Source organism: Hypanus sabinus, chromosome 9 (genome assembly GCF_030144855.1).
Source record: "Hypanus sabinus isolate sHypSab1 chromosome 9, sHypSab1.hap1, whole genome shotgun sequence".
Taxonomy (NCBI): Eukaryota; Metazoa; Chordata; class Chondrichthyes; order Myliobatiformes; family Dasyatidae; genus Hypanus; species Hypanus sabinus.
In genome coordinates, this window is record NC_082714.1 from 142,957,847 (window position 1) to 142,978,823 (window position 20,977).

A 20,977-nucleotide genomic window follows, 5' to 3' on the forward strand; every position below is an offset into this window, starting at 1 on the left:
CTTTAATAATATAATAAATATTAAGAACATGAGATGAAGAGTCCTTTAAAGTGGAAGCAGTTCAGTGATAGTGCAAGTGAAGTTGAGTGAAGTTATCCCCACTGGTTCAAGAACTTGATTACCGAGGGGTAATAACTGTTCCTGAACCTGATGATTAGAGTCCTGAGACTCTTGTACCTACTTCCTGATGGCAGCAGTGAGAGAAGAGAGCATGACCTGAGTGGTGGGTGTCCTTGATGATGAATCTACAAGATGGTGCCAGTGAACCACATTGATGTTCTGCAGGCTACTTACAAAACTTATAAATACACCACTTTTATTCAGTTTCTGAAGAGCACAATGGGTGAACTATGTGCATGAAAGGAAATTGCAGAGGGAGATATAATATAAAAGAGGAAAAGTGAATTCTAAAGTTGATATTATGGGAAAAGGGTTTGAGCAAATGATTGGGTAATAGAGAGGTGGGAGAATATGGAACTTGTTGAATTTTAAAATTATGCAGTTTATTGGCCAGTCTGAAAGGGTAATTTCAAATGACGTGAGATGATTTCTTAATTCAATCCAAAATTTATCATCTGTTTAGCAAGGCATGCATCATGCCTTAAGGCATGTTAAGGCAGTTAAGGCAGATTTGACATTCTATTTGTGCTAAACCTTTTATGTATTTCCATTAGCTCAATAAAATGGAGTTTCAGAATAAAAGATCGATTGACATTATATTGTTGCATTGCTCATTTGGGATGCATTGCTTCTTTATATGTTCATGTCACTTAAGGTGATATTTTTGAGTATCTAAGCAAAAAAGCCTTTAAATTAACCTTTTTAATCTTCATTAGCACCTTCTCCCTCTACAAGCCAAGTAAAGTTGGTCAGCACTGCAGTGCCATTGTTGTCATGCTGAAGCAGAAGCAAAATTCTTAAGTTGAATTTGATCTTGGAGCCACTATGGGGCTTGTTTGAGAGAGACTTCTTATCAAAGATTGAATTTGTGTCTCGGGTAGGATTTGAGGATGTGATACCTTTTTTGTTGTGGATTGCTGCATTCCCATGTAAGATGAGGGTGGATGTATTCAAGGACATTTTCTACCTCTCACTGCTACTGGCGGAAGTTCCCACTTGCTTCAAAAAGATAACAATTTTACTAGTGCCCAAGAAAAATAACGTGAGCTGCCTTAATGACTATAGCCTGGTAGGACTCACATCTACAGTGATGAAATGCTTTGAGAGGTTGGTCATGAATAGACTGAACTCTTTCCCCAGCAAGGACCTGGACCCATTGCAATTTGCCTATCACCACAAAAGGTCAACGGCAGACACAATCTCAATGGCTCTCAATGGCTTTAGACCACCTGGGCAACACAAACACCTATGTCAGGATGCTGCTCATTGACTATAGCTCAGCATTCAATACCATCATTCCCACAATCCTGCTTGAGAAGTTGCAGAAGCTGAGCTTTTCTACCTACCTCTGCATTTGGATCCTCAACTTCCTAACTGGAAGACCACAATCTGGGCAGATTGTTGATAACATCTCCTCGCTGTTGATCAACACTGGTGCACTTCAGGGGTGTAAGCTTAACCCATCTCTCTACTGTCCCAATACCCATGACTGTGTGGCTGAGCATAGCTCAAATACCATCTGTAAATTTGCTGATGATACAACCATTGTTGGTAGAATCTCAGGTGGTGATGAGAGGGTATACAGGAGCAAGATATACCATCTAGTGGGGTGATGTCAGAACAACAACCTTGCAATAAAAAGAGCTGGTTGTGGACTTCAGGAAGGGTAAGATGAAGCAACACACACCTATCCTCATAGAGGGATCTGAAGTGGAGAGAGTGAGCAGCTTCAAATACCTGGGTGTCAAGATCTCTGAGGACCTAACCTGGTCCCAACATATCAATGTAGTTATAAAAAAGGCAAGGCAGCGACTATACTCATTAGGAGTTTGAAAAGATTTGATATGTCAACAATTACACTCAAAACTTCTATAGATGTACCATGGAGAGCATACTGACAGGCTGCATCACCGACTAGTATGGGGGGGGGGGCGGTGGGCAGCCACTGCACAGGACTGAAGGAAGCTGCAGAAGGTTGTAAATTTAGTTGGCTCCATCTTGGGTACTGGCCTACAAAGTACCCAGGACATCTTCAGGGAGCGGTGTCTCAGAAAGGCAGCGTCCATTATTACGGACCTCTGGCACCCAGGGCATGCCCTTTTCTCACTGTTACCATCAGGTAGGAGGTACAAAAGCCTGAAGGCACACATTCAGCGATTCAGGAATAGCGTCTTCCTCTCTGCCATCTGATTCCTAAATGGACAATGAACCCTCACTTTTTTTTAATATTATTTCTGTTTTTGCACAATTTTTAATCTATTCAATATACATTTACTGTAATTGATTTACTTATTATTTTTTGTCTATATTATTTATTGCATTGAACTGCTGCAGCTAAGTTAACAAATTTCAGGACACATACTGGTGACAATAAACCTGATTCTGATTCTGATGTTAGGGAGTGATTTTTCCATTTGTGCGTTTGGTGGCTATGCTTCCCATGTGCCATGTTAATCTTGTTCAGGATGCCTCATGGTCTTCAAGCTTGCTGTACGCTTCATGCCCATGTTACAATCATAGACAAAGGAAAAGCAGATTATGGACTGGTGTTCCACAATACTCCCTGTATACTCATGTGGCCAGATTCTCCTCCAACTCCATCCACAAACGTGCATGTGTTATGGGCTGCAATTCAAATAACAATGTGTCGGACTACAGGAAGGAGATAGAAAGCTTAGTACATGGTGTCATGACAACAACTATTCCATCAATGTCAGCAAAACAAAAGAACTGGGTATTGACTTCAGGAAGGGGTTGGGATTGGTGTATATGCTCCTGTCTCAATCAACAGTGTTGAGGGTGACAGCTTAAATTCCTAGTAGTGAATATCATCAGCAGCCTGTCCTGTTTCAACCATATGATGTTTTTAAGAATTAAAGCTTACCAATTCTTCTATACCTCAGGAGGCTAACGAAATTTGACACGCCCCTGTCAACCATTACCAGTTTTTATTGCTGCAGCCTAGAGGGAGACTGCCTGGATGTATAATGGCTACTTGTGGCAAATGCTCGGCATGTGATCGCAAGAGATTGCAGAGAGTGTGAATACTGCTCAGCGCATCAGAGAAAACAGCCTGCCCTCTATGGATTTTTGTACTACTTACTGCTTCCATAAAGCAACCATCATGATCAAAGCTGACCCCCTCAGACATTCTCTCCTCTTGTCCTTCCATTGTGCAGAAGATGTGTAGAAGATAGAAAAGCCTGAAAGCAAGTACCGCCAGGCTCAAGGACAGTGTCTGTCCAGCTGTGAGAAGTCTATTAAATGAGTCTCTTGTACGGTAAGATGGGCTCTTGTCCTCAGAATCTTCCTTGCTACGATTTTGCACCTTATTGTTTACCTGTACTGCCCTTTCTGTGTAGCTGATAACACTTTATTCTGCTTTGTCATTGTTCCAACTTGCTCTGTCTCACTTCATTGTGTAATGATCTGATCTGTAGGAACAGTATGCAAGGCCAGCTTTTCACCATTATCATGGTATATGTGACAATAGTAAACCAATGCCTATATCTCCTTTCTTGGTTGCCTTGAATGTAAAGAAAATCTATTCATCTCCGATGTTGGACAGTTGTATGTTGTTGAGGGATTTTAAAAAAAAATTAAATAACTCTAAAGTTAATGTATAGGTATGTTATAAACATTAGAACTGGAAAAATTTATACCAACCATTATAAGCTAACTCTCAAAACCTGGAGAGACTTACCACCATAAAGTCAATGAATCTGAGAAGGGAAATTCTATGATCATGGACCTGGTGTTGTCCCACTTCCACAGAAACAGACGTTTAAAAATGTTTGTATTTTGGTTTATTTTAAGCAGCCAAAAATCTCTCTAGTCTGAAGAGGTCTAACATGTTTATTTTCTGCATCGGTCTCAAATAGGTGAAAGTTCACATTGCTTATCATGCTAGAAAAATATTTAGATTGGAGAGAAGTATATATTAAGACTAGTTAAACAAAGTCCATTTTAAGCAATACAGTTCAGACTATCATCTTTAATTTGACTCTAGCATTGCTGACAAATGGTCACACCTGAAAAATTGGGTGAGAGCAAAATGGCTGACGTAGATATGGTGCCAAAAGGCCTATTTCTCTACTGTACAGCTCTGTGTCTATTGGTGTGGAGCATGCAGTAGGTTCATCGTGGATTTGGATGATTCCACGTTTCAGTTCTATTCAAGTTATTGTGGAAAGCCAGAATCTTCAGATTAGCAATGACATTTCTAATTATAAACTCATTGGAATTTAATAACAAAGAAACAAAGTTGTCAGTCAGGCTGTTTGTTAAATTATTTACTTTGCTGAATGTGCAGAAACTGCACCTTTTAAATAAACTGACAGTAGATATAAAAAATCATGAGGAGGCCATTATAAGCCAATTGAACCCACACTGGGAAACCTATTCAGTCTGTTCCCTCATTGTTCCCTCAGGTTGAACAATGCTTTTTGCTGGCCATTTTCCTTTCAAAAGAGATTGTTGAATTAGCATTGGCATCCATTTTGGGCAGATATATTCCAGATCATGACTTCTCACAAGATTTTTTTTCCCTTAAGGTATCCCTGGCCTTTTAACCAGCTGCCTTAAATTAAGTAAACACAAAGTACACTGCAGATGCTGTGGTCAAATCAAGACGTACAAAAAGGCTGGATGAACTCAGCAGGTCAGGCAGCATCCGTTGAAAGGAGTCAATGTGTTGGGCCGAGACCCTTTGTCAGGACTAAAGAAGGAGGGGGCAGGGGCCCTATAAAGAAGGTGGGGGGGAGGGTGGAAACTTCGGTTGGAGGAACAACATCTCATATACCATCTGGGTAGTCTCCACACCAGGCATTTTTGATAGTACCTCCATCCACATTAAAACGGGTATTTAGGCGAAGCTCCTCCTCCTGGGCATGTGCAGGACACATCTACAGAAAACAAGCGATATGTTTGGTGTTGAATCTTCCCATGAAAGACTTGGTGCGTGTTTGTCCAGTTACAGTCTAGCAAAGCTTAAAAGGAAATTGCCAAAAGACGGACAGCTGTTGGCTCTCACGCAGAAGGGCTTAAAACTGGAAAAAACAAATACTGGAGTATTTGGAGGCAACTGACTGGGAGTTCACCGATTGTATGACCCAGTTGATGATGAACATTGGAAAAACTGACTAACTCTGTTACAGAGGGATTTGCAATGATGAGGAATATGATGGCTCCCCCCCTCCCCAGTACTTTTCGCTGCCACAGTACCAGCCTCACAGCCACTACAACAGCTACACATACGGACACACAGACCCCCGGGTGACCCCACCAACATCTTCTCCACTCCCACAGAGGGGTCACCCTGGAAACATTTCCTACAGCCATAGTCTCTTCACTGATGAAAGGGACAACAGCTACAACTAAATGCAATAAGGCCTGTCACTGGGCAAAAGAGAAATTTGCTGTTACCTCATTTGTTTGCTTTTACTTTTGCTATATCTTTCTGTATTATTTTGCTGTATTTAACATGTGCAATAAAGCAAGTTACTAGGCAAAATTGATTTTGTTTTAATCTGAGTAAAAATGAAACACAATTTTCCTTTTTTGGCCTTAACATTTTCACATCTATGCCAAACATAATCTACTACTTAGAAATGACATTTTGGAAGTAGTGACAATTGTATCTATTGAATGTTTGCACAAGCAATACATTAATAAAGCACCTTGTTAAATGTATAATACATGTTTGCATCAGTGTTATCTTGTATTTCCATACAATGTTGCATTAAGCTGTTACATGTCTATTGTCAGAGAAGTACTTGCATGAATAGGTAAACCCCCTTCATACAAGCAAGGACAGATCAGGGCAAAGTGAATATACTTATTTATTCAGTAAGTTATGGGTCAAAGTATTTAGTGAGTACATTTCTAACTCTTCTTGCTTCAGTCTCGTTGCTGTCCTGAAATTATTAGGTTGTGTGGGGGGTTGAAATTCTCTATCATACTGCAAAGCTGCTGTAACATTCTGCTCAGGGACAGTCTCCTGAAGCCGTCCGCCATTGTTGTTGTGGTGTTGGAGGTTGCATTCAAGAAAACAATGAGATGCCGCGCTGCTGCTACCATCTGTTCTGGCACGTCATGACAGCGTTTTTAAAAAGCTTTGGTTCCACACTATACCAGCCACTCGGCATTTTCAGATTTATACACTTTGGAGAGCATTTTAGAAAAGCTCTGTTTTTGTGCTAGGAAAATGTCATTTCAGTGTGGACGGAAGGTCAAAAGGAAGAGAAAGAGCTTTGGTTATGGATTTATCTGGCCTAGTGTGGACGTGGCCTCAGAAGCTGCTGCTCTCCTGGGATTTTCACACAACAGTCTCCAGAGTTTACAGATTATGGTGTGAAAACAAAAAGAAATCCTTGACTGGTAGTTCTGTGGGTAAAAGTGCCCTGTTAGGGAGAGAGATCAGAGAAGAATAGGCAAACTGGTTCAAGCTGACAGGAAGATGACAGTAACTCAAATAACCAGGTGTTACCATTAAGGTGTGCAGAAGATCATCTCTGAAAGCGCAGCATATTGAACCATGAGGTGGGTGGGCTGCCACAGTGGAAGACCATGAGCTTGCATTCAGTGGCCAGTTTATTAGGTACATGAGGTACCTAATAAAGTGGCCACTGTGAGTGCACATACTCTTTGATATCTGTTCCTGTGCTTCTTTCAAAATTGTGTAAAATTGCCCTTTATTCTTGCTACCAAAATTTATTTATTCATACTTCTAAGTTCAATAGTCAGGTGCATATTCATCCTGCCAACCTGTCGATATACTTGAAGTTTTTTATTAAACCAGCTTTTTGCTAGTTAATGCACTTTGAATTTCCTCATCATCTTGCATTATACTTAGATGATTCAGTGCATACCATGAGGTAATCAGCCATTCTATCCGCTCAAAGCTTGTCAGCTTGATCATGCCACACTTTAAGCAATACCAGTCAATGACAACTTTGAAAACTCAGTTAATACTAAGGCATTGTTAACTTTTCTTCTTAGAAAGTATTTGTAGAATGAGTTGCATTGGATCATTCCATTTGTTGCACGGACAGAAACCAAATGTAACAAAGCACCTTCATTATTAATTGTGCAACCACAGCAAAGCAAGCCGCTTCCTATGCCCCACTTCACATCGGGCTTAACTGGGCCTCATCCCATAGTCTTTATTCTTAGAGCATGCTGACTTGACCTCTGTCCTCCTGAGGTCGCTGGACTCAAACTTCCAGACCTGATCCCTGACGTACTGAGTTCCTCCAGTATTTTGTGTACATTGCTCAAGATTCCAATATTTGGAAAATCTCTTGTGTGTATGCTTCCTTCCCCCAATGGCCAGGTTTATACAGTGAAGAGCTGACACTGAGTGACGATGTTCTGGTGTATAGCTGGTAGCCCCACTGTGTATTGGCACTCAATGGCATTGCCATTTGACTTTTGAATTTCAAATTCTGGGACTTATGTAATTAAGCTTTGCTTGAGCGTTTGCCATGAAAAGGTCAAATATAGATAACTGGGGCACACACTGTAAATGGATGTGCATTGGCAGTAGTACTTGGGGCAGAAGAGTCAAATAACTTTGCATCTTAAAAGTTTCTAGTTAATCTGATCAACCATTCTTGTTACACCCCCGACCCCCTTGGCTCTATATTACTCAGTTACTGACCAGAAATGTTAGTTTTGCTTTCTCTCCAGAGCTGCATCCTGAACTACTAAGCCTTTCTAGCCTTTTATTATTTTTCATGTATACTTTAATTCACAAATTGCCAGCATCAGCAGTAATAATTGTGGGAGAATTATGAGTAATAATTAGCTGCATTTTGTTACCTTTATCTTTATTGGTTTTAAAACCTTATCCTTGGATGTGATTTTTAGATGGTCAGCTAATGAGGCTGTTTTGTTTGTCCAGCTGAACTGCAATTGCTCTTTCTGCTTCAGGATTTGTTTGCATGCTTCTTCTACACACTAACTACATGCACCTAATTGGGATAGTGAGCTTTGAACTCACTCACTTTGTTAGCATGCAGTAGTATGCAAATATTGGTTAATGAACTTGAGGATGGTTTAGTTCATTTTTCTAGAAGGACGGAGTATTATCAAATAGCTGATAGTGGGAACTTGTGCCAAAATTGTCCGATGTGGTTTCTTTCACTACGCTACAAAATTTTAATACTATTGGTTATGAAATGCTTTCAAATGATCTCAAAAATGACTTTTAGGTTTCATATAAGTGCAAATGTATTCCTTAAAACTTGACTGTGCATCTCTTCCTTCACAGAAAATTTGTTAATTAAGCCAGTCAGAAACTGGGCTCCAAGAAAGTTCATCCGTTGTAGACTTATTGTTAAGTAATTGCCGATTACTCTTGAACTGGTCTCATTTTTAAAATGCTAGGGTGAATTTCTGAAAATGTGCTTTTTCTTGTTTAATTAATGTCTGGCATTTTCTTTTCTGTTCTGCTTTTGATCCTCTCTGAATGTTAGAGTTGGGAGTTTGGTCAGAAGTGTATGTCGTATTATTTTCGTCTTTTAACTTGTGTCACCTTTTTCATAACTGTTTGAATTGCTTAGACATCCTTGGTTTTGTGCTGTATCGCCAGTCAAGGTTTCTTGTGCTTTTGTTTAAAACTTTCAATTTAAGGGGTTACAAAGGTGAGGATTATCAGAGATGTGCCCAAGACCTCATAAAAAAAAGTGTAGGCAATTCCTCTTCAACATTCAATGACCTCACCATTATCTGAATCCCTTATCATAAATATTCTAGACATTGTGGGAGTCCAGAAATTTAAGTGTAGCAACAAACAATCTGGGGGAAGAACTCAGTGGGTCAAGCAACACCAGTGGAAGGAAAGGAACAGTCCATTTCTGTGAGTGAGGGGGGTCAGGGACTGTTATTGTCACATTTTTTTGCGGGTAGGGGTCAGAGACTGTTATTGTTGCAGTTTATTTCTGCAGGGGAGATGTGGAGACTTGATGTTACTGTTGCAGTTTTTTTTCTGCGGGGGGATTTTGGGGTCTGTGAGTTTGTTTTCTTTTTTGTGCCATGGTGGGGGGGAAGTTGATGTCTTTTTTTCCCAACAGCTCCCATGGTGTTTCTGTATATCGTGGCTATCTGGAGAAGAAAAATGTCAGAGTTGTATTGTACATGCATACTTTGACAATAAAATGAACCTTTGAAAACATGCATCAAGCAACTGATGCAGAGTTTCAACCTTAAGTTCAAAATCTCTTTTCCTCCCACAGATGCTGGTTGACCTGCTGAGGTCCTCCAGCAGACTGCTAGTTGCTCTAAATGCCAGCATCTAGTCTCTTGTGTCTCCAGAAACCTAACTGGACTGGGCATGTAAATGTTGTTTCTAATCATTGGCATCGGAGGCTGTGTATTTAGCAGTGACTGTCTTGCCTACTGACTCAAGAGCCTTTCCAGCAATGACTCTGATTACTTTCCAGGACAGGGATCCCAAACTACTTTATGCCGTGGACAAATACCATTAAGCTAGGACTCCATGGACCCCAGGTTGGGATCTCCCGATCTAGGACAAGGCAGCCTTCATGATTAGCACCTTAAGCATATAACCTCTCTTTACTCATCTTGCCCAGTGGTTATAATCTATACCATCATTAAAATATATTGCAGGGACTTGTGAACAGTCTACCACCAACTGAGTAACTGTTAAAGGGGAAAACTTCCCAGCACCAAGTTCTCCTTCAAATCATGCATCACCCTGAAAGAACAGGAGGTCATTTGAAATTCATTGTCATTAAGTTAACAACCTGTGAAACCTGCCATCTCTGGAAGTGGAGCTCATTGACCCTCACTAACAGCCAATAGACTCCAGCGAGAAATCCAGCTTTCACAGGCCCCGTACGCCTAGGTCCCGTCAAACCTGTGAGGTTGGAATGTCTCACCCTTCCAGACTCAGGTTTTTGTGAATGCGGTGTGATTTACTGCCCCCCTGCAATTACCCATCAGCAAGAAATAACAGATCATACACTGCCTACAATTATAAAGGAAGTATATTTATGAACGTTAACCAAGGAGTTATTAAAGAAAAGAAAGGGAAAAAAACAAAGGGCCCATCATAATTAAACAGTCAAATGTGCATACAAGTTGGAGCTCATCATGAATTAGTCTGTAACTTGCCCCGCTGTACCCCCCCCCCCCCCCCCGGTCTGCGCGAAAGCACACACTGCCTTCCGAATGTCTCTCGAAATCCATCCCAAACAAACGGGATCTCAGATGCAAGTATTGGTCCTTCCCCTTTGAAGTCATTCATCTACACAAAACGCCTTGTGCAACGGGGGTGGCATCCTCAGCTATCTTCCCTCTTGTCTTCCCCCAGCTCCCGTCAAAAAGACCTCGACCCACACCGGTGTGTTATGTGTTAGATGAAAACAACTTCCTAATCAGTAGCCAAAAGATTAACCAGCATTACAAGCCTACATTATACCTGAAACAAGAGTTCCTTCATGTGTGACCAGAGCCTAAAAGTACCATATTAGAGTGAAGATTGGCACCTCTGAAATTTGATTCCTATATTGGACTCTATTTCAGTTTTGAAAATTAGTTTACATTACTATTTTTCCAATGCATAATGGATTGAGGGGTTTTGTGCATGAACCATATTTGTTCAAATAAAGAGATGGATATTTTTAAAAGGAAAGTTGGAATGAAACCTTATTCTCATTTTTCAAAATTTACCACGTTTGTTAACTGAGAGTTCTTTTCAACGTTTCTATAACTTGTTTATTTCCCTCAGTTCCAGAATGCTGGTTACCATTTTAATATTTTGATTTAAATGTTAAGTCCACATAGTATGAAAAGTATACTGAAATTGGAAATGCATAATCATTTCCTGTGCTATATAGCCAATGTCTATTTCTTCAAAATTTCCTACCTTATAGGAATACACCTGAATAGGCATAAAGAACACAGGTCCAAGGAAAGTGGCAATCCATATAATTTTTCCATAATTATAAACATCCGGTTTCAATTCATTTAACCACAATTTAGGCTCACTGGGAACATTAGACATAGACACATTTTAATTTTTAATGTGACACACTTGTATTCCATAAAACTCATCAAATATAGATACTGTCTAGGTCTCAGTGAGGTCATATTTTATTTTTTTGAAGATTAAATGCAATAAAATGTCAAAATCACTTGCTTCTGCTCCACCTGGTAGCCAATAATTTCAAGAGCATGTCTGATTAACTGAAACCTATATAAGGTTATGGTAACTTGAATATCAGGGGCATGAAGAGCAAAGAAGCCTTGGGCAGATTGTTGATGGATGCTTGAAAAGTATTGGAGAAAAAAGAGAGGGGATCTTAATATACTGTAGCTTTAGCATATTTTGCCTGGATGTTTGCTTTGCAAAATGATCATACACATCTTTTGGTGAGCATAAACTGAAATCTTCCAGGCTTGTGAGATTTTCTTGGCTCCTTCACAATCAACAATGGTATTATAGCCCAGGTTTTCTGTTCCTTTCATACATATCATTGGAAAATTTTCTCCAAATTACCAGTTTGTTACTCTATATAATGTTTACAGTTGTCATGCAAATGAGTCAAAATAATAAAGCTTAATCCATTGCATTATTTTGACAAAATATAAAACTTTACTTTTTAAGTCCTAAAATGCCCCTTTGTTTAACCTTCTCCAGGGAGCAGAGACATATTTAAAATCCTAAACGAAAGGGGCAATGTAAAAAATGTTCACTGCATGAAAAGTGGAGAATAAAGCAACTTGTTAAACTGGAGGACACATGTTTTAATCTATAAAAGGTTACAGTTTGGAAAATGCTGCTCAGTAGGGTGATGGAAGTTCATTTTCAAGATAGGTATGAAAACCTTCAGATTCAAACTGACCGGATTGCTCTTTTATATCTGTAGACTTAACCACAGTGGAACACCGTCAAACTACTCAGACAAGAAAAATCAGAGCAAACACAAGGAAATCTGCAGCTGCTGGATTTCCCCCACCCCTCCTACTTTCAAATCTCTTACTATCTTTTCTTTCAGTTAGTCCTGACGAAGGGTTTCGGCCTGAAACGTCGATAGTGCTTCTTCCTATAAATGCTGCCTGGCCTGCTGTGTTCCACTAAGAAAACTCAGAGACTCACATTAAAAAAATATTCAGAGGTTGCTCTAATAAAGATGATTGTGAATGGGTATTTAAGTTCTCTGAATGTGTGGAGGTTTGGGAATTGGAGTTGTGTTATGAAAAAACGTCTATCTAAGTTTGGTTACCCTATACAACTTATGGAAAGTGTTCATTAACTGCCTGTTTGTTATACTTGAACCAGCGCACCTCACAGATTTAATACTTCTGGAACGATGCCAATGAAGGCCATTGGATGCATGGATCAGCATGGATCCAGTAGAATCTGTGTAATGAGGAAAAGTTGATGTTTTTTCTCAAAGTTACCGAAGTGATCAGGATAGCTTCAGGGAGAAAGGGAGTCTGTTGAAGACAAGAGCATTCAAGTAATAGAGGTCAGATCTCAGGACGCATGGACAATAGTGATTTGAGAAATGCTAAATAATTCGGAAGGTGTGTAGCTTAGATGGCTTGTTGTTCTCCGATCTTGCCAATTTACTTGCAAATGTTTTATCACCACGCAAGGAGACGTAGTCAGTGTGCTGTTGATTGTGGTATGTCCAAGCATTCAGAGGACACAGCACAATCAACGGCGCACTGACAATGTCTCCTCGTGTGGTGATGAAACATTTACAAGTAAATTGGCAAGATTGGAGAACAACTCCAGCCAGCACATGTTAAATATATGGTCGGTATCCATGGTGATGATGGGATCCCTCATGAAAAAGGGTGGAATTTTATGAAGAGTCTACCTTATATGGATTAATGCAGAGCTGGAAAAAACATGGCTAAGTTGGTTTTGCTAAAGAGCTGTTGAAAACCAGAAGGGAAGGAAATGGATTATGATGAAAAACTTCAAAGTAACAAATGGAAAATTCTTGGGAGATGTTTCAGGCAAGGCATTCCTGGAACAGTAATGACAATGAATTAAACCGTAATCCCAAAGCCAAATAGACCATATGGTGGAAATCTGAAATTCTTGGACATATTTGAGGTTTCTAGTTTATACAGATTGCAGTTTTAAATTTTTTTTCTGACTGGACTGTATTCGCACTATCATTCACAATCAGACAATCCATTGGTTCCCTTTTCTTCCATGGCTTTGCTGTTCGTCTTGATTACCTGTACATTTTGTTCCTTGTCTGTCTCTCCCTGACTCACATCATATTCAGCAGGCTTATTCTTCCCCTCGCCTGCATTACCTTTCACAATGAGCAAGATCAAATTGAAGCATAGTACTTTATTCAGATGGTACACTCTTTGTTCCGAACAAGAGGTTGCAAAGTGGATATTAAATGGATCTACAAGAGAGGCAGGAGAGCAGCAGAGGTGACATGGGGAGCGGTGAGAGAAGCAGGAATGCAGTATTAAATGCATCTAGGTTTGCATTAATTCACTACAAATGTATTTTTTGCAGCTGAGGGATAGTCTTGCCAAGATGTATGTAGGTCGTAAAGGAGAAAGCATTTGTGTTAAATATGAAAAAGGGCCACATTTTCATCTGCAAACTAAACTAATTCTTTATGTGTGGAAAATGCCACTTAATCTTCTGTGACTGACGCTTCAACGTCCTTAACATGTTATCTTGCCACATTCCACGAATCTTAACAAAATGTATCCATCTGTTCCCCTAATCCAATCTGCATCTTTACTGCTAACATCACAAATCTATTAATTTTTGAACAAGGTTCCAGCTACTGTATCATTTCTTCTAAGTTTTTTTTGTTCCAATGTTACTAAAATGCGAACTATTTGCTGTTTAGCAATTCACCATTTTTTAATAAAAAGAATTAACCTTTTCTATTTACCTCAAGTTTATTTCTGTCAACCAAGCTTTATATTGTCAAACAGGGTATTTTGCAGTTCATAGAATTTTTGCCTGTCTTCAACTTTTAATCCATGGGAAATCACCTCTGGTTATTTCCCAATGCAAACTCCTTGATATTTAAAATACTCTATGTTAAAGAATCTGTTGACATCTTGTAGATGACAGAAGCAGAAGGAAGAACAATTTGTGAAAATTTGGTGATGGCTTGTGGAATGCCATTGAGGTAGACATGGGGTTTCAAGAGTATCCTTGTGTAAAGGTATGAATCTATTATTTACTTATTTAGAAATACATTGCAGAATAGACCTCTTGGCCTTCAAGTCAAGCCTCCAAGCAAACCCCCTCCCCTCGACTTAACCCTAACTTAATTGCGGGACAAATTACAATGACCAATTAACCTGCCTGGTATATCTTTGAACTGTGAGAGAAAACCAGAGCACTTGGAGAAAACCCACACATCCCACAGGGAGGACTTACAGAGATTCCTTACAGAGGATGCTGGGATTGAACTCTGAACTCTGATGTCCCAGGCTGTAATAGCGTCATGCTAACCGGTATGCTGCCGTGGCATCTGTGAAGAATTGAATGACCCTGCTGCTTGTATATTATCATCATAGAAAAGAAATGCTTATTGATTGATTACTATCATCGTAGAAAAGGAATACTTATTGATTGATTATTAGCTTGAAGCAAGGTGGTTTGAAACGTGTATTGTAAATTCTAAGGAGCTTTGACAGGCTGAATATGGTATTGAATGGTAATGAGGTTAGCAAGCCATGAATAGACCATGTTTAGTTTGCTGCTAGAAGAAGTGTATGAGTAATCACAATAACCTGAGGCTTATAATTTTCAAATAGAAAGCCTTCGCATGAGTGGGAAAAGAAAACAAAATGACTCTTCAAAGTCATTGTTAATAGAGTCACAAAATAATAGTGAGGGAACTCTTCCCCAACTTGTCCATGTCAATCAAGATGCCCATTTATGCTCGTCCCATTTGTCAGTTTATATGTACCAATCCTAATGCCTTTTAAATGTACCTGCCTCAGCCACTTCCTCTGGCAGCTCATTCCATAAACACACCATTCTCTTGTGAAGAAGTTGCCCCTCAGGACTCATGAACCTTTTCACTCTGAGCTCAAACCAGTGCCCACAAGTTTTTTTAGTTCCTTTTCCCTGGAAAAGACTGCATTCACCTACTCCCCTTTTTTATTTTATACACCTCCATCAGGCTGCTGCACTTCTGTTAAATCAATAAGGTACTAATGGTTCTGAGCAGTTTTTTGAGTGTGAATTTTGAAATTCTGAGTTTTGTCTTCACACTGGCCTTCTTAATTTCTCATTCTGGACAGAGTTGTGTTCAAGTGGCTAATACTGTATTACTGGACTGCTTCAACTTTGAATGTGAAAAAGGATTTTGAGATTTAACACTGGGTCTCTGAATGTAGTGCTCTATCTGTTTTGGTTTGTCAATAGCAATCAAAAAAGGCCACTGATACAGAAGATCGAGGATATGCGGCTAATCCCCGAGAAATACTCCTCTTAATAACCCAGAGCACTGTGAATTAGATACTGAATTTGCATCAGATCACCTAGGGGAGCCAATCATGAGGAGTGCAGCTGATAATATCCCAACAAACTTCTTAATAATTAACAATAATGCCACTGCTTTGCTGAACAACCTTTTAAATTTCTAATGACAGTTCTGACTTCTCTTGAGTCTGATTTTTGTTTTATTTGATATTGTTACAAATGGTCAAAATTAATGTGCAATCTTCCTATATGATAGCACCATATTATACTGCTCTATAATATGAATACGATTTGCCACCAACAGACATCATCTGAATCTGAGAGAGGCAAGAAAGAAAAATATTAATGCTTTTCTCCTTGAGGACAGAATTGAGCTGGTGCAGCCAGGCAGAAAGAAGTATTTGAGAGCTCCTTGGCTATGGCCCTGAGTTATTACTGGCATTAACAGCTGCTGACTGCAGTTCCTGCATTCAAGTCTTTTAGTTCCCTGATTTTTATTTTTTCCCTGTTTTGGCTGTCCCAGATTAATTGTAGCAACTCTCGAGTTAGCAATGGATACCAGTTAATTGATCCATCAGTTAATCAGGGCAGCAGCCTATTTGGGGCAACTTGTTAAACAACAAAAAAAAATAGCCGGGATTCCCTTCGATTATTTGGGACACTCTGCTGCTTAATTTGGGCTGGAGACTATTGCTGCACTCGCTTGGCCAACAGACTCTACGCTGTGTTGAGAGCAATCAGTTTTTAAATAGTGTCAGTTGTATGCGATTGTGTTTAAAAAGCAATGATTTTTCTCACTGATAGTTGGCAAGAAATAAGCAGTGAAACAATTCAGAGCAAGGCACATGAAATGCTGTAGGAGCTCTGCGGGTCCGGCAGTATCTGTGGAAATGAATAAACAGTTGACACTTTGGGACAAGAGCCTTCTTCAGGACTGAAATGGAAGGGGAGAGAAGCCAGAATAAAATAGTGGGGGGGGGGAGGGAAAGAAGGATAGCTAGAAAGTGATAGATGAAGCCAAGTTGGTGGGAAAGGTAGAGGGCTGGAGAGGAATGAATCTCTTAGGAGAGGAGAGTAGACTATAGGAGAAAAGAAAGGAGGGGACCCAGGGTGTAATGATAGGCAGGGGAGAAGAGGTAAAATGCCAGAGTGGGGAATAAAAGAAGAGGGGAAGGGGAGGGAATTTTTTTTTACCAAAAGGAGAAATCAATAACTGTTTCACAACTGCAATTGCAAACTTTCAAGCTCGGAGATGCCAGAAACACCTGAGTGAAAATGAAACTATTGCACTACTTCAACAAGTTAGGATTTGAGAAGAATTTGAAGGTATCAACAATTATCTTGAATGTTACAATGAAAATGAAGACTTGGAGGACACGATCATTGAAAGCAATATTTGAAGGCAGTCCATTATCTGCACTAGGTGTCTATGCTGATATTATTCATTTACAGTCAATCAAAAGAACACAGCAGCATACTCTGAATTTCTCTGTTGATAATGGTTAAGAACTTGACACAGTTTAATAGCACATGTAATAGTATTGATAGTGTTCTAATTTGTTCTGTATTTCATCTATATACATAACTTGTTACTTAGTTAAGCAGTAGTTGATTTTTTATACCTTTTAAAAATTTTCCATGAATCTGGCTCATTGGGGCAGCCACTTAATTGGGCCAAAATACACTGGTCTGGATGTGTCCCAGTTAACTGGATTCCACAATATTTGCAAATGGTGCTTTGAAAGCTGAATTTGTGCAATGCAAGGTAATTCTTTCATTTTGTTTATATTCTAATTGCATAGTTACCTCTGTTTTCATTGAATATATTTCATCAGCAGTGAATTAAATTATATCAATAATGTATTTGGCTGCTAAACCATAAACCAAGATCTACTCATTTGCATTTTTGTGCTGTTTTCTTTTATTGCAAAGAGGATGCATTATCTTTTGAAGCATTGTTACAAGTTTTCAGTATCATTTTCAATAGCATATCAGAGTGAGATTTATGTCGCATACAGTTAATTATTTTGTGAGGTATCTTGATGGAGATGTGCAATGTAACTTTCTGTAAGGAAATGTAGTATGAGAGACACCATTATAATTCATTGTTACAAATCTGCTTGTATTGAAAGTCATTTTCAGCATCGCTTTCCATTCATCAGGGACATAGCAGATTTTGCAACTTTGACGCTGCTGATTGGGAGATTCAATAGCATGCTATTATTTGACAGCACTGAGGAAGTATCTTGGCTGTAATCATTTTTCAGAGGAACTACTTCACAAGAATCTGCAGAATAAAATGATACCAGACAGCCTTTTGGCTGGATCAGGGTGTTTAATTAGATTTATTTCTACTTTGAACACTGGTTATCTGTCAGAAATAATTCCCATTTAAACGTATTTTTCAGAAAGTCATAAAAGCAACTAAATGTCCTTCCACTTCCTGTTAATGAAGTGCATTTGATACAAACGATGTTTGTTATCTGTTGAGCTCTTATTTTAGTAATGGGAAGGACGCGTTAACCTATTCAGATATGTTTTGTTGATGTGCCTTGTCTATTTGTGTCAACACCCAATCAAGTCTGAAGCATGGTGCATTCAATCATCAATGGACATCATGGACAGAAGTAACATCCAATTAACACTTTGTTCTGAAGAGTTAATATACACAAGCACAAACCAATATTCAGATGTTATTAAATGTGGTTTAACTCAGATTAAGGCCAAGATCTTGCTTTTCTTCAGTCGGTCAAAGGCTGCGCTGGCACACTGGAGGCGCTGACATCTGCCTTAACAGAAAGAAGATCCTAAGGTATGGGATGTAGTCCATGTTTCCATGTTCTAGGATTTCACCATGAGCCTTTAATTGATTAGAGAGCTACCAGCCAGAAGATGATTTGATTAAGAGGCCATATAATAATTAAATTTTCCACTATCACTTGATATTTTTAAAATGTTTTGTATGTATTATTGCATGTGATATTTTTGAACTGATTAAATCATTGTTGAAGGAGATCTATATTGTTGATAAAATGACATTAAGCACTACTTGGCCTCTCTGTAACTTATGCGCATAAGAAATTATTTTCATTGGTTTGATGCCATGTCATTGCTCACAACTAATATTTTAATGGTGGAGTTATGTTTAGCGTTCATACCCTTTGATTGTTAAAGGTTACAATCAATGTTCCCCATAATATTCTTTACAGCTGGGTAGACAAAACATTCCTCTGAGCAGGAAATTTTACATGGCCTGAAATCTGCACTGCACCTTAAATGTTTTTTTTTGTCATATGCGTACTAGGAATATTTGGAATGAAAATTGGAAAACCACATTATTGATTTGTTAATTGAAGGCTATGATGAAATACAGTACAGCAAAAAAATTTGTTCACGTTTCGTATACTTTTTCTGGTTGCGCCTAATTTCAGCTGCATGGCAACAAAAGGCTACATGCGCAGGAGCATTTCGGTTACTTAGAGGCGTACACCCGAGCAGTTTGGAGAGAACAGTGATTACAATGGCTGAGGTGCCCATTGAGGCATAGCAGTAAGCCATTAATCACTGATGAATGGCTAATGTAGGTTGTGCACAAACAGTGATCAGTGCCCTCGGGGATGAAGGGCAAAGGAAGGGAATTGTCAAAGGGAGAAAGGGTTCTCAATTTGGTCATATTGTTCAGAATGTGAGAAGTGTGTCCTGAGACTTATTACTTCCAAGTACATTTATGATCCTGTGAAGCAATCTTTACATTGAAGATTTAAAGGAAAATTGAATTAAAATGATAATGCTCGCAAAACCATCTTATAAGGATTACAGAAAGAAGTTTTGAATATAAGGTTTTCAAGCAGCAATATTTTATCTGTGCCAGGGTGAAGACATTGGAAAACTCACCCCAGCCCAGTGCTATCTTTCTGAGCTCTGATTTCTTCAGAGTACAGATTTTACAGATGGCAAAGAGAAAAGGATTGGGAAGGTGGTGAGAATATTGTGTGGGTGGGGATGAGGGTGAATAATTTGTGGAGGGAATGTGGATAGTCTTATAAAATGATTGGGAATGAGTGCAAGGAAATGGTTTGATGAGAGGAGTGAATTAAAACAAATGTAAGAATTAAGTCCCTACTATGAAGACGGAGGGCCTATAGTGACCAGCAGAGGAAGATGGCGGATGCTCACTGACCAGCAGAGACCCAGCGATAATAAAACCTTTGAACATCTAAAGAGGCCCCAATCTTGGTTATGGCCTATTTTAGTGTGTGAGATCAACAACATGAGTGACTCTTCTACATACCACACAATTACGAAGTCCTGCTTGGTGGCGCAATAATATCAGCGCCAGACTCCAGAGCGAAGGTTCCCAAGTTCAAATCCAAGTTGGGTTGAGTGTGGAGCTAGTAACTTGGCCTCGTAAAGACAAGAATAGCTTGCTATGGAAACACCTCCGTGATGGTGCCCCGATAACTCCACTGCTGGGTATACCATAAAGGTGAGCTTTGTATGCTGTCAATAAGTCATGTTCCCAGAAGCTTTCTTGCATTTGTATGTTCCTGCCACTAAGGATGCAGGCTGAAAATTTGGAATATGTTATCTGCACTCGCAGAAACCAATGGATGTAGTTGCTTGTATTGGCACAGGCAGATTTATTGTGAATTGGAAGGTGCCAATTTTTTGTGACTGTTTCTAACTTGAACTAAACAGATTTGTATAAATCAGAATGAATTAAATGATAGAAAAAATAGGTCAAAAATCAAGATTATAGTCATATGTGTAGTGGTACTGCAAAATTGAGGCACGTAGTATCAGATAAGCAGCAGCAAGTGAGCTTTCCTGGTGGTTAAGTTAAACAGGTTTTGTTCCTCAAGAAATCTTGTGTATCTTCATGTTCTTTATTGTGCAGCACCATTTACCGAGATATTCCTGCAGTCCCATAAAGAGCCAAAATGATCTCAGCTGAGTCTGTTGGTATAATATTGCTGAAAATGTCTCCTTGTTGACGCCATGAGAAGAAACTCTCCAGGCTGCAGCAGATTTAATGTTCTGCAATCTCATGAGAGCCTCTTTCATTCTCTTTTATTGCTTTGGCTTTGTTAAACTTCAGTGGATGTGCCTGGCAAGTTCCAAGGAGCAAATGCAATCTAATACGTTTCCAAATAAATATTGTAAAGGTCGTTGCTCTTTTGAAATTGCACTTGAATTCCTATTTTCCAAATGGGCCTTGTTAAACCAGCAGCCCAATCTGCTGGCTGGTGATGGGGAAAACGTATGTTGGCAGTTAAACCAACGAATGTGTTGTAGAAGTAGGCGTGAATCCAGGAGAGATCGGATTTGTCAGTATGATCAATAATTTTGGCTTTCTGTCTTGGATGGGAAATGGGTTACTTCGTAGGAGAATTTTCA

General features: G+C 39.3%; 1 protein-coding gene across 10 annotated transcripts in view; it reads left to right on the top strand.

The window, feature by feature from the left end:
* Positions 1-20,977, top strand: part of LOC132399867 (band 4.1-like protein 1) — a 290,816-nt gene that overhangs the window by 101,524 nt on the left and 168,315 nt on the right. Inside the window, exon 1 of one of the 10 annotated variants that reach the window (XM_059980723.1) lies at positions 3,377-3,400. The exons of the other annotated variants lie outside the window; for them this stretch is intronic. The gene's annotated coding sequence lies outside the window, so the exon portion shown is untranslated. Of the gene's footprint in view, positions 1-3,376; positions 3,401-20,977 lie in introns of those variants that run through there. 10 annotated transcript variants of the gene reach the window in all.